At 44.5% G+C, this 12,242-nt stretch overlaps 1 protein-coding gene across 1 annotated transcript in view; it reads right to left on the reverse strand.

Annotated features, from left to right (window-relative positions):
- The window catches only part of LOC124624573 (acid sphingomyelinase-like phosphodiesterase 3a), a 1,195,211-nt gene that overhangs the window by 70,763 nt on the left and 1,112,206 nt on the right, over positions 1 to 12,242 (reverse strand). The window lies entirely within an intron of this gene.

The raw sequence follows: 12,242 nt of genomic DNA on the forward strand, positions 1-12,242 counted from the left end.
AGGCAGGCATTGCGTGACGAATTCTGAACGTGATTTCCGGGATATCCCATCTCTTGTGGAAAATGCGCTTTTAGTTTGAACTTATTGCAGAAAACGGTGGAACATGTCTTGCGCCAGTTTCACGACATTTAGAAAGCTTTGCTCTCTATGCGATTTTTGGCACCAGTTAAAAACCGGTGTCATTTTTTATGTGGTTTGTGGCCTCAGGTTAATTAAAAACCGATTTTTTCCATCCGATGTGGTATAAATTCGTCATGGTTGATGGTATTACCTAACTAACATTGACACAACTGTTTATTGCTGAACTTCTGCTTTCATGCAATCTGAACACTACGGATGGCGTAGTGGGCAACTCAAACCATGGCTGTCGCATTTCGATTCATCTGTCATTTGTAGCCAACCCCATTTGCATTAAGACTCTTACAGCACCATCTGTTGGTAAGAGTCTCGTTGTGTGTGTGTGTGTGTTCTATACTGTTCAATTTTGACGTCTTCTGAGCAGAGGTTCTCTTTCTACAGCGTTTCAAAATTGGAACGTTAGTTATGGTCACCAATTTCCTACTAAATAAATTTAGAACAGCCGACTTCAGTTTCCGTAGTACTGAATGCGGAACAATCTTAGGCGTTTTCAATGTAGTAAACATACTGTCTTGGTCACACTAGATAGCAGTATTTAACATCTTAGTCATGCTGACATGAAGTAACAAGAAAATGCCGTAGGTCCAAGTACTCAACGCAGACATAGTTATACAGAGGCTTTAGCTTAATCAAACCGCCAGGATGGCGCCGAAAAGGATTAGTTTCCAATCCCTTTTAATGTTGGAAATCCGAGTAGTTGTAGGCCTATTCCCAGCACATGACTTACATTAATGAAAGATTTCTTGGGTAAAGAGCGAGAAAGCAACGTTTTGCTTACGTTTCCCGATCCCGGTGGGTTCTCTTCTAGCATTTCAGAAGATATTTAATTTGTGTCTTTGTAAAGACTGTTTGGAGAGACTGGTCTACTTAGACATTTGTTACGCACTGCATCGACAGTGATGGCTGTGACATTCCTTCCTCCGTCCGTGTAAAGCATTATCCATAATTTGTTTTTTGTTCTCAGATTATCGTTTTTTTACTAAACGCTGATATTTTGGCTCAGTGTTGTTAGTCGTTTCTCAGTTGCAAGGTCGATACGGTCTCTGCTTCTTTTCTTCTTCGGTGACAGGTAAGCTAGTGTGTTACCAGTCCCAAGAGCTTTTCTTGTATCATTTCTTCATGATAGCAGTTGGAAAGAGCATGGAACGACAGCTGAAGCGGCCTATAACAAGGTGGAACGTAGGTACTGCAGTCTGCTTAAAGATCTTCTTTTGTGGAAGTTTCAATAATTAGGCCTCGAGATCCCCTAAAGTATTCGTCGTCTTTAGAATTATGGTAAATATTGTAGTATTTATAGTGTTAATGTCGTCACTAATTCCACAGAGCTGAAAAGTTTCTAAATCATCGGGAAAATTATTAGTTTCAGGAGTATATTTTTCACACAGCCACAAACTTATTTGGCATTAACAACGTCAACCAAAATGGGTAAACTCGATAGAACCGAAAAACAGTGAGCAACAATAACAAACTTTACTCGTTCCAGCACGTAAGAACGCACGCCAACAGAAAGGAGCTTCTCGACAGTGACGTAATGCGTGACGTGCTGCGTGAAGTAAAACACACACACACACACACACACACACACACACACATTGGGCCCCCTGACGATTTCATATGCAGAAAACTTTCACGTTAACTGACTCTGGCTGCGGAAGTCACGCAGTTATAGGAATCGTACTTTACTTAAAGTGGCGGTAGAGCCCCGTGGAATTCCTTTTACATCGTCAAATACTAGAACCAGGAAATCTGGAACAAGATTCCCTGATTACTTCATCCGTTAATTGTCTTTGCGACACCCAAGTACGGATCCTCGCACACAAATTTACTCAGTTTGATGCAGGATATGGCTTTTGCTCTGTACAGATTTTGTATGCTCATTTACCAAAATTCTCCTATCAGACTGGGAAAGTATTATGTTTGTAGATGTGCTACAAAAGCGCTAGCAAACGAGAACTTGTTGAGCCATTGCGGGCCATGTACATTGTAACTGCGAAATGGAAATCAGCATCCAGAATGTTAACATTTGCTACCAGTAGGGGTGTACGAGCAGCGTATTGACTGACGCGTGTTTAATAATGCCCGGGAGAACCGTGTATTACCAGCTGTTGACACCTCGTTAATAACGTGACCTGAAAACCAGAGCAGCAGCGCATGGACAATAGCGGGACCGACGGACAACACGCTCCAGTCGGAAGTCTGCGGCTTTTTAGCATCAATATCGAGGCAGCTTTTTTTTACATTACTGTCCAGCAGGATCAGAAAAATAGACTGTCGGTATAGAGGTATGCAAAATATCTATGTGTATTTCAGTCTCTATTAAGGTTTATAACTTTATTTGTGATAAATTTTGCGCAGGAGGTCAAGAAATTGTCACGCACGTTGGTACGGTTAAGTGTGGGCACCGTTTGTAGGTCGGCAGATATCGAAATGGTACTCCATTTCTCACACATGCTCACAAGCATTACAGATGTTATACTCCACCCTATATCCATTATCTCAAGTCTGCCAGGTCTCGAACACTTGTTCTGTAAGCAATTATCAACCCCCATGCACTGAAATGCAACAAAGTCAGATCGGGAGAGCGAGTGGGCCAGACAATGGCAAGTCCCCTCCCCTCCCAGTTCCGATCCAATACTCAGGAAACATCTCATGTGGTAAGATCTCCATGAAAATGGGGTGGGGTAAGATTTACTATTCTGTTGCAAAATGACGTCCTGATGCACCTGTGGACCTGTATAGCTCGCCAGTATGTCGCGACAGGTGTGCCTTCTCACTCCGTTAAGAAATGAAGGAATCACAACCTGTTTACGTGATCGCAACCACACATTAACTTGTGGTGGGCCTTGTTTCTCAAAAGGTTCTGTTCCACTGATCAATGAATTTACGTGTGTGAGGATCACCCTTCCATTTTCTTCTTTCACGCCCCTCAGTTACTCTCCTGGAGACAGTTACATCGATTAACTTTGCCACTGAAGTGGAAAGTAGATTCATCAATGAACAGCACTGCATCAAGGGAGACGTAGTTTTCGTCTATACGATGAACATTTCAACAGCAATATCACATCGTCTGCTGTGATTCCGATGTTTAATGTGACGCACAAGGTGGAATTTGCAATCATGCACCTGGAGACGTTTGTGCACAATGTTGTGCACTGTCGAACCGGTGACGGCTACCTCCCTGCTAGCTTTTCTAAATGCTTCGTACACGCTTTGCATGGTCTCTTCATTCGCATGTGTTTTAAGGTATTTTCCAACATTTGATATCAGGCCTCTGTTCCTAAATGATTTCTGTCCCATTGATAAATCGATTTACGTTCCATTCTCTTCTTGCACGCTGCTGAACACGTGTTATAGATTTTAGCCCTGCAAACCATACCACATACTACACCTTTCATCGTGACGTCCACATGCTGGTTATCAGGAGTTCGTCTGCCTAATGTACAGTAAGCAGTTGTGTGTAGGCGCCATACGTCGCAGCTTTGTTCATGAAATGGTCAGGATCACATCTAGGAGAGTGTGTATCTATTGTGTATTCACCGAAGCACATAAAATGTCGAGTTCTTCCGTTATAAGCATTTATTTGTGTATATTTCTAGCACGGACATCCTGTACGTTACAGTCTTTGCAAGGAAGACGATAAGATACTTGAGAGAGGAAAGCGGAAAGGTCGATATGCGAAGAGAGTAAAAGGAGGTCGAAAGAAAGAGGGTAAATAGAGGACGATGTGCTGCGCTGAAGCGTCGTGCGCAGCCTGAGGCGATTTCTTTCATTCTCAGAGAAAGCTTTCCGCTCCAGCGCCACACACAATGCACCGGTCAACCGCTTTCTCCCCGCCGAACTCTGGTCGCTAAGCTAAAAAGTTTTCCTTCCCTCCGGAATCGGGAATTTTTTTATCCCGCACCTCCTCCTTTTTCGCCCCGCCCTGTGTCGACAGGCATCCAGCGCCCCCGGAAAACTCCCCCTAGAGAGCCGAGCCACCCCTATCTGCCGCCGGCAGCTGGGCGGCAAGTTCGCCCCCCCCCCCCCCCCCCCCCCCCTCAGAGTCGAGTGGCCACAGCGAACCACGGCAGTACGCCAGGCGTTAATCATGCTTGGAGCACCACTTCTTCACGAGAGCTGAACCAGCGGGATGTGAAGAGCTGTGAAACACCACCAGGAATGCACGCCACTGTGGCGTATAAAACTTAACTAGTATACAATAAGTCTCAAAAGGTGTTTGACAACTTCACAGTACAATGATCCGTCATCCCACATCTTCATAAGAATGAATTGTGGCCTAGTCGATGCATTAATTCAAAACAATTTGGATAAATTACAAGTACGTGAACGAGAATATAATGCCACTCCACCAGAATGAAAAATACTCTCATCGAAGCACAGAAAAGGCGAATAAGTCCTGGGCACAGTTATTGATGTACAAGTGCATGCGTAGCTTTTCGAATTATCTGGCCGCTTCAAAAATATTTATGTCAAAACAACTTGACATATTTGCTCTTGTTTTATTGGTTAGTACCCATATTGTCCAGTACAGTAACATGATACATGACATCATGTATAGCATGACACATGCCATCATGTCATCCAACATGGCTTTTGTGATGCGCAGTGTGACACAACATGTGAAACTTTTAGGATGTATCATGCATCCCCACTGTGGGACTCTTCCAAGTACAGATGCACCCCCTCCATGGATACTTCCTATCGTATGTGCATCCCACCCTCCAGAAGCACGTAAATTTATGTTTATTTGTTCTTACACCCGTCACCATGAGCGTAACAGGGGCGGATCTAGGAGAGCCCATTGCTCTGGGGAAGCAGGGTTAACTCGTAAAAAAGCGTGAATATGTAGAACTGTTTTGATTTAAATGGGTTTTAAGATGCCAGATAAGGTAGTTCCCTTGTTTTACACTCTAACTCTGCCCCGGAGGATATTCACATCCTTTGTACTAGGACACACGAAGTTTTCATTCCGGTTTCCAACTTATTCTCTATCTAAATTTTGACATCAGACCGCCATAATTTGGCAACAGGTGTAGATTTTTGTTGACTCGGGTGATGACTAAAACGGTAAACGTTTCTTTATCGTCTTTCGAACCATGTTTCTTATATCGTGAAAACCACAAGAACCGATTCGCACAAATCTGAAATACACAAGCAGAGCGTAAAAATTTCTCACACGAAACGTGTTTACTGCACGTAAAACCCAAACCCAGCAAGACATTTTTCAAAGCTGACAAGATCCATAAAATCTTCACTGGCATGCCGCAATATTTCGTTTGTAAAGATCGCACGTAAACTGTAGTCTGAGCTTGTAATAAGCGCAAACGGTAAGGAAGTAGTTGTAAGTGTCTCCTTAAAAATCTCCACACACACGGCCATAGAATTGGCAATTCAAGACTACCCTTCAGAACTCATTTCTTGGGGCTACGCGTGAAAGACTCTCTTCCTCGATCGGCATGTGTGCCACCCATCCCTGGTCGTCCCGTATTACTCCCTTTGCAAAGTCAGTCGGTCTCTTCAAACTGATGGTAGTATCTACGGATACTATTATCGCATGGAAAATTACAATCGAACTTAATACGGAAAGCACGTTGCAATGTAACAACAGATTGAGTCCTTGCAAGCTGTTAAACTCAAACAGCTTTCTGTTCTCTACTCGTCATCTTTGCTGCTAGTGCTTTATAACGTAAGACACAGGAAAGAGTGCATTTTCACAGGTATACAAACAAAACTGTTTGATTTGCGCTTTCATATGATGTGTTGTATAGGTTGGTTGGTTGATTTGGGGGATGGGACCAAACAGCGAGGCCGGCCGTTGTGACCGAGCAGTTCTAGGCGCTTCAGTCCGGAGTCACGCCTCTGCTACGGTCGCAGGTTCGAATCATGCCTCGGTCATGGATGTGTGTGATGTCCTTAGGTTAGTTAGGTTTAAGTAGTTCTAAGTGCAATTGGACTGATGACCTCAGATGTTAAGTCTCATAGTGCTCAGAGCCGTTTCAACCATTTTTGAACCAAACAGCGAGTTCATCGGTCCCATCGGATGAGGGAAGAATGGGAAAGGAAATCGGCCAGTGCCCTTTCAAAGGAACCATCCCGGCATTTAGCCGGCCGAAGTGGCCGTGCGGTTAAAGGCGCTGCAGTCTGGAACCGCAAGACCGCTACGGTCGCAGGTTCGAATCCTGCCTCGGGCATGGATGTTTGTGATGTCCTTAGGTTAGTTAGGTTTAACTAGTTCTAAGTTCTAGGGGACTAATGACCTCAGCAGTTGAGTCCCATAGTGCTCAGAGCCATTTGAACCAAGCCATCCCGGCATTTGTCGGAAGCGATTTAGGAAAAATCATGGAAAACCTAAATCAGGATGGCCCGGAGCGGGTTAGAACCGTCGTCTTCCCGAATGCAAGTCCAGTGTGCTGACCACTGCGCCACCTCGCTAGGTGATGTGTTATTTCCGAGTATAGTTCTAAGTTGAATGTAATGAATGCTAAAAACAATGTTGGTAAGGTTCTATGGGACCAAACTGCTGAGGTCATCGGTCCCTAGTCCTACACACTACTTAATTTAACTTAAACGTACTTACGCTAAGGACAACAACCATCCATCACCGAGGGAGGATTCGATCCTCCGACGGGGGCAGCAGCGCGAACCTTGACAAGACCACCTTAGACCACGCGGCTACCCCGCGCGGTAATAAATGCTACAAAGCTGTAAAACGCTGATACTCATTTTGAATCACACAGCGTATTAATGAAACACGTTGTATAAAGGGGTTGAGTTAATAACTTTTGCTTTGTGTCGTCTGACTTTTGTGCGGTGACATTCTAACTTCCTGGCAGTATTGTCGCGGCCACTACACGTTTAAATTAATTTGTAGGGAGGAGAGGAAGGGCTGCACCGGCAAAGGCGGGCCGACAAAAGCGCGCTGACGAGGTCTGGCGTTCCGCTGACTCCGCCACGCTAAGGCGAGGCGGAGGCGGCCGGCCGCTCTGCAGAGCGCACGCAACCGCGGCCGCGCCCGCGGGCGAGCTCGGCAAGCAGCCACGCAATACGGCCATCGCTCTTGCAGCGTTTCCTATCACGCTCCCAGACACGGAGCGGCCATAATGGCGACGCGTAAACTGCCGCGCCTGCCGAGTTACGTTTCACTTGCCGAGCGCGGTCTCTGCGAGCGCCGGTTATAGCCAATGAAACACAGGCACAGCTCCGGTCGACTGAGGGACGTTCCAGTGACTGCGGAGACACTTAATAACAAAAACTGTGTACCGTGAATTTCATCTTCTGTAAGCTTGTACATTTCAAACATTTCAAGTTCTTTCTGCTATAGGTTATGTGCATAAATTTTAAATTATTAACAGTTGTACACAGCGCGATACAAGCAAAGGATAACAGTTTCGAGACCCCGTAATTTTCTCCCATTGTGAGTACAAGTTTAAAATGTGCGGCAAAGGTGGCTACAACCTTCCTCGGTAACAGTGCAAATTAGGCGCCCTTCCACATCACTCTAGGGCTCGATGACTCTTCGAACAGCAACGTGGCGACAAGCGCGAAAAAGAGATATCATCTCAGAAGATCAAATGAAGTGTGAGGTGGGTTATTTACGGCACATTTTCTGCAACAAGCCACCTCGGACGCAATGGAGGATTTTTCACACCCCCTCTTACCCACGTTTCACACCTTGTTTTAACTCCTCTCTGATACAGGTCAGACTCACGGCGCCTAGCGTTGAACTTATGCTGTTTCCTTATGGGTAGCCGTGGCGAACGTACCAAACACAGCCTTGCTCAAGATCGACACGAAAAGGCCTCGGCCGCATGGAGGGTGACAATGAAATCTCTCCTTTGCTTGGAGCGTTGTTTGCCATACGTTTCGCAGTTGGAACGGCAATTCGCAGTGCAGTGAGTAATAGGGCCACGCTCTGGACAAATTTTGCCCTTGCTGACACCATCCGGCCAATTCAGTCCCTTTTTGAGGACATCGCATTGCTGCGACCCCACTGAACGTAATCTCAACACTCTGAAGTGTAGCGTGACAAAAATGTTTGCTGTTTCGTGCAGCGCAGAGCCACTAGGGACGAAATTTGAACGTGACGCAAAGCAGAAAAGCGCTGCTGTGCTTTTCATCCTTTCTTTTTCGCACCCTCCTGTGTCAGAGTCAGTGGTCATAGGTGGGAGGGGGGGGGGGGGGGGGGGGGAGGGCAAGGGGGGCGTTGCAAAGTTTACAAATTTGTGAATGAAATGGCAAACAATCTAAGACCAAACAGTTCGACACCACACCCGGTTCCACCCGCCCATCTTTGTTGAGCACATCAAAAATGTACCTATACGGAGCCAACTCGTCATGACATGCTAGGCGCCTGTGGGCAGGCAGCCCTGTGACATCTCTCTGATTCCCTATCGCCTCACTCAGGCAAGCGTAGGCAGCCTGCAGGGGACGTGGACTCCATGACGTGTTGGCTCTGTACAGATACGTTTTTAACCACAACAGTGGCAAAATTTGTCAAGAAAGTGGTCCTATTGCTGACTGTATTGCGAACTGTCGTTTCCAACTACGAAATGTGTGGCAGTCAACGCCCCAAGGAAAGCCGTAATTTCATTGGCGCCCTTCAAGGCACTTCCTGAGACCTTCTTGTGTCGTTCCCGAGCGATGGTATGTGTATGTGTAACTTTTCCCTCGGCCGCCCATAAGGAAACCTCGTGATTTCAACGATAAGAATCGCGGGTGTGATCTCTAGCGCAGAGACGTCAAAGAAGGAGAGACATCTTGATAACAGGGGATGTGGCGACATTCCCATTGTGCAGAGCCTCCACGGTAGCGTTGGGGAGAATTATGCCGAAATTAGGTGACAGTGCGACATCAGTAACCCACCTTACAAAATGGTTCAAATGGCTCTGAGCACTATGCGACTTAACTTCTGAGGTCATCAGTCGCCTAGAACTTAGAACTAATTAAACCTAACTAATCTAAGGACAACACACACATCTATGCCCGAGGCAGGATTCGAACCTTCGACCGTAGCGGTCGCTCGGTTCCAGTCTGTAGCGCCTAGAACCGCACGGCTACTCCGGCCATCCCCCACCTTATATCTCGAACTTCTGTGATCTGGCCTTTTCATCATATGCATCGACACCTTGCTATTTGTAGGGTCCCCAAGCCCGAAGGTGATGTTGCAGGGGGCAACACTTTTGCAGCTCCAGAGAGGAAAGTTGTAGAGGTTTTTTAGCCAATTTGCGAACTTAAGCGTCGTGTTGGGAGATAATTACGCTGTTTCGGAAATGTGAGTATTGAATTGTGTTACGCCATTGTAATTTTGACCTATATTTTCATTTATTTTAAAATGAAACCTTATTATGAAGGTGACTTTTATTGTATGTTGTCAGACACATGACAATACGTGCATAACTTTCCTTGTAGCTCGCCTTCCCTAAATTCAGTGATTTCAACCTAAGATTTGCCAACTAGGCTTTGCTGTAAAGCGTTGCCATTTGGTAGATGTTAATTTATTTTTACTTAGCATACTGCCCTGATATGTACTTTTATGCCATTTCACGAATATCTTGCTTCCCTTGTCTTCAATTTTTTGTCATTAACGCACCTGATGACGACGGTTGTATAAAAAACAGCGTCCAGTGAAATTTGCTTCCAGTACGCCCGGAAAGCACTTGCTCCTTACTGACCTGCACCCCGAGAGTTCTCGCCCATCGGAAACGCTCCGTATGCTCGCAGTGAAGCGCTATGCCTCTCTGTGGGAGCCGCGTCGGCTCCGTCACGAAAATGACCAGCGGCGTACAGATTCTGCTGCCGGAGGAAGAGCACAGTCGAAGGCCGAAGTAACGTTCCGCGATGTGCCCTCTTACGTACGCATATCGCACTGGTTCTAGTTTTTATAAGTGTAAATGACGTTTCTTCTTCTTTCATGATGCACACTCAGTAGAATAATGAGTCAAAAAAAGAAAAAATGAAGTTTCATGAAGTTTCATATACTGCCGTAACAGTCTTTTAATTGCTTATGTCTTGACAACACTTTTATCTTTCATCAACCTTACGCGTTTCCACTTTCCGTCTTTTCAAAAGGCACAATACAACATAAAACTGGTAACAGACGACATGAAAATACGATACATTTCACCACTGACAAGAGATATGTTACAACGTCTTCCTAGCTTACCACTGCTATGTCACTCACATAAAAACATTAGATACACTGTATCACATGAACATTCTCGAGCTCAAGACACGTGCAAACTGCTACTAAGTGAAAGTTTTGGAAGCCAAGTGGACTAGACCGCAGGGCGGCGCTGTGTTCCTGGTACACGCTGCGATTTGTTTCTGATTAGAGTCACAATTTCCATCGTTACAACGTATGAAATAACTTCATCAGTCAATGTGGCAGTTACTTACAATATTTTTAGTAGTCTCTGAAAATGGAGCAAAGTCGAAACGTTTAAGGTTGAAGAAAAATAAAAGTCTGGTCAAGACATAACTAAAGTCACTAAAAGTGCATTCACATGGCCGTGTAGGCTCATAGCATTTTCATGCAAATTCCAACCGTAATAATCGTTATGAATCGTTGTATTTTCGCCTTAATTTTCTTTTTCTCTTACCATGTAATGAGCATAATCTTCGCCTTCCAGTTACTACAAGAACACGTCACATACATCACATACCCTGAGATGCGATATAAAGCAGCGCAGGAAGCCTGCGACAGTGATGTAAACTTGAGAGTACTTCCTACTTCAACGCTAAATGGGTCGCTAGAAATGAATTGGTCACTTGCTAATCACGAATTCGTTCATTTCGAGTGAGAGACGCATTTAACACTGTCACAGAAAGTGCTCTCAAGATTTTTTCTTCTACATATACCACATGCTGGTCCAAGTATACGTCCCATTTTAAAGTGTGTTTTCTCAACCACCAGGGATATGACATTTAATTAGGTGTTTCTTACTTCGTTATTATGTTTTCACCAAAGAAAAAAAAAAGAGGATCCATCTGCTCGCAGAGCTCGCGCTCTGGACACAATTGTAAAATTTTGAACATAGCCGCTGTTCACTAACAGTGTCTGTAAATGAATGATCTGGGAAACTCAGCAAACCAGCAGCAGGTGGAACGGTTTACTGACAGCCATTGACCGTGGTTTCAACACCAGAAAAACGATCTTCTTCAGAAGTACACGGTCCTTTAGAGGAAAAAAAGTTCTGACGAGTAGAACCACGTACTGGCGACAAGTTTCAGAGCAAGCAAGCTCATGCCAAGTTTCCTCTTCGTTGAATGGCGATGAATGGAACATAGAAGGAAATTTGAACATGTTGTACAAGGAAAAGTTTAAAATGGTTTACTGGTAGTGTGAAGGAATATTCGTAGCGTGTTTATTTATATACATGTATTTTTTGTCTTTCTCTTTAATCAATGTTATCTACGTTATATGCAAGTATTGTATAGATAGGGGCCTATATTTTCTGTTGTATGAGTGTTTTGCATAGATACATTAATGTCGGTGTAACATCAGAAGAGCAGACACTTATGGTAGGTAGAAGAAAATACGGAAAGAAACAGAGTATAGGGGAGAGTTTCTGAATACAGAACATATGAAAATTAGGATGTGAACAAGCGATTTATGAGACTGCACATACTCCAACAACACACCGATGTTAAAATCTTTACTATACATTCGCGTAAAATCAAAGGAGGCTTCATGCCCTTTTAACAAAATCAGCTAAGAGAGAGAGAGAGAGAGAGAGAGAGAGAGAGAAAGAGAGAGAGAGAGAGAGAGAGAGAGAGAGAGACAGACAGACAGACAGACTGTGTGCGGCATTATTCGTAGTTTTCATACACTACGATGTGGGAGAGACTTGTTTGTATAAATTTTTGGGCGTCGACAAACACGGACAGCGCAAATGAACGAAACAGATATTCACGCAATAAAGCTCTCAGTCGGTATTTACAAGGGAGTTTATATTTCTTCTTGGACTAATTGCCGAAATGACGCGTTGTGTGTGTTAATAATATTTTGTATCAGCATTGTGGGTCCACTTTGCCCAGGAAGTAAGGTAGGTTAAGAACTTTCGTAAATAAAGTACAGCAATGTAAAGAGAACTACGAATATAGTT

This window comes from Schistocerca americana, chromosome 1, assembly GCF_021461395.2.
Source record: "Schistocerca americana isolate TAMUIC-IGC-003095 chromosome 1, iqSchAmer2.1, whole genome shotgun sequence".
NCBI lineage: Eukaryota > Metazoa > Arthropoda > Insecta > Orthoptera > Acrididae > Schistocerca > Schistocerca americana.